Source organism: Sorex fumeus, unplaced genomic scaffold (assembly GCF_029834395.1).
Source record: "Sorex fumeus unplaced genomic scaffold, SorFum_2.1 ptg000086l, whole genome shotgun sequence".
Classification (NCBI taxonomy): domain Eukaryota; kingdom Metazoa; phylum Chordata; class Mammalia; order Eulipotyphla; family Soricidae; genus Sorex; species Sorex fumeus.
In genome coordinates, this window is record NW_026606143.1 from 35,647,398 (window position 1) to 35,650,038 (window position 2,641).

At 45.7% G+C, this 2,641-nt stretch overlaps 1 non-coding gene across 1 annotated transcript; it reads right to left on the reverse strand.

Moving 5' to 3' along the window:
* Window positions 1-2,297: 2,297 nt before the first annotated feature.
* LOC130039464 (small nucleolar RNA U13) lies at window positions 2,298-2,400 on the reverse strand. The gene has a single exon (XR_008794888.1). It is a non-coding gene; the product is annotated as a small nucleolar RNA U13 (small nucleolar RNA).
* Window positions 2,401-2,641: the final 241 nt, after the last annotated feature.

Genomic DNA, 2,641 nt, shown 5'->3' on the forward strand with positions numbered 1-2,641 from the left:
GTACTCCATTGTGTAAATGTACCAAAGTTTCTTTAACCAGTCATCTGTTCAAATGAGATGCTTTTTTGACGCTATTTTAACATGGGGAGTATGGGATGGCTTCATCGACTAAGGGTTGTAAGTTTTGCGTAAGTTTTGTCAGGTAATCTGAAGAGGCAAATAAGGAATATGAACAAAGACGTAGCTATCAGAAACGACCTAGAAGCACAACCCCCTTGCCAACATTTGCTGTCAGAAAATCAAGTATTTAAGAGAGTCTGGTTGTCTTCAACACACCTAGTATGAAGGGGAAAAGTCTGGATTTTAGATCCTGCTCAGCGCCTGTGGCTTTTGTCCCCATTCAGATCAAACTGCCTGTGAGCTTGTCTGCGATCTGTTTATATGCATCATACGCCTGCGGGCTGATGTTTTTTTCTCTTTGTTCCTTTGTATAACCTGAATGTAATTGAGGTCCCATATGGCTTGGTCTCTGAACAGTGTTGCTTTCAAAGAAACGACGATGTGTCAGTAAAACATAATTGGCAGAAATCCGCATCTAGACTGTCTCTTGCAGAGACAAAGCCAAGTGAAGAGTGCTTGCTCGGTGCCAGCTGTTTGAAAGAGCATCTTCTTTAATTTGTGTTCTCCATCTTTCCAGTATGTTCACCAATGGTAGTCCGAAGGAGTCTTTCTGGAAATGACTCGTGACAATATAAAATGTTCTTTCAACCTGTTCTTTCATTTTCTTCTTGTTTTTGTTTTTGAAATCTCTTCCCTGAAATCAGAATGCCTGACCCCTCGGTCTTTGTTCAGTGTCATCCCACTCAAATATATGGAGAAAATCTTGTGTGTCCTTTCATCTAAACTCTCCCATCCCCATCGAGATGCTTTGTCCTCCACTTTATTCACAAAGACAGGCTCGATTCCTGCAAGCCGAGACTCCTGCATCTTATTCTGCAACTCTGGGATAGAGAGGGGTGGGGAGGGGGGCCCAGTCTTTTGGTTTCACTAAGAATCAGCTTATGACCTAATTCCACACACCACAGGAGAAACCTGGGAAGTACTTCATGCTCAAGTAAGATTTCTTCCCCTAGGGAAATGGGTAGTGGGGGGGGGGTAGGAGGAAGTGGGAGGGAGTAACGTAGTAAAATATGAATATAACCCTATGGATGTTCGGTTTCTGTGAATATAAAACATGCACTGCAAACATTCGTACAAAGTCTTATTTCTGCCACAAAGTTTGAAATGATGGGAACGCCTCTGAATGAGGGGGAAATCGATAATCACTTATGTGTAAAGCTGGTAGACTGAGGGAATTGAAAATCCTATTAATGCTATTGCAAGGGTAGCTGATAAACTGTCGCACCTCATACGGTTCCTTTCAGTCCTCTGAGAAAATGATTCTTCAGTTCCATGAAGTGTGAATTATGGAAGGTGTTGCAGCGAACATCTTGGTGTGAGCTGCCTTTGATGTTCTGTCCTGTTTGCTTTTGTGTCTGAGGTGAGGTGGGGAAACTAGGAAAGGAGGGTCACATTTTGGGGACCCCTATGAAGAAGTGGAGAATCAGGCTACCTCAGGTCCAGGTGATGAAGACCATCACTATGAGCGCCAGTGTTGGCTCCTCTCCATGCCTCAAGACGACTTGCAAGTCTGGCAACTCTGCCACCACCAGCTGACAAGGCCGAGGGCATCTCAAGACAGCTCTTGGACCCGGGACCACTGAGGTGTCATCTGGTGGTCCCACTGGCACGGACAGTTAGCTGGGTTGGGTGTCAAGGTACAGACAGGGAACCCTAACAGATGCTAATGGTGGCTGACAACTTCAAAATGGCAGCTTGAATGTCTCCTTGACAGCTTTTGGAGAGACACCCTTAAAGATTTTGTTTTGGTGCAGAAGGTGTGTGAACAGGTGGAATGAAATGCTAGAACTAGAAGTTGGTGGTACATCAACCTCGGTTTGTTTTTTTTTTTTAATGTAGGAGTACTGCTATCAACCTCAGTTTATGGGCAAGCTGCTGGGTTCTCGGGGTTCTGCTCACACTTGGACATACCCACATGGTGGCCTTCTAATTTTCAGTATGCATTTGGGTTGCTTACTTGACTACAGAAACCTCCCGTTCCCCCCGTGTGTAGGATGGAGGTGATCCTAACGTTCTCTTGATGGGATCATGGATGAGGAGTCAATGAACTGATGCGGAGAAGGAGTTTAGCACTGGTGTCAAGGGGTCCTTAGGTGAGCTCTGTCAGTGCAAGCGATTGCCACGTTGTTATCACAGCCACTGCAGGGGTTGGGGTTTTTGTTTTTGTTTTTGCTTCATGTCAGATGGGTCGTGTGCTCAAGTCATAAAAAGTTTGAGGGAGGCGCAGGTCACAGAGATGCACGAGCACCCACTCATCATCCTTAGGAACTACTAAAGAACCTCACGGCCACAGTCTCTGATGCAGACCCTCTCAATTTTCTCAATTTCCTAGGAGTCTGGGAGTTGCTAACATGGGTCACTGCTCAGGTTACCCTGATGCCACTGGTAACTTGTAGGCCTCGGAGCCTTCTTAATCCTTAATGACTGATGGCAGAAGGACACGGCTAGCGACTCCGGTTAATCTCACACGCTGCTAAGGGGACTGCCAGGCCAGTCAGAAATTGCTAATTTTCTGCCACAT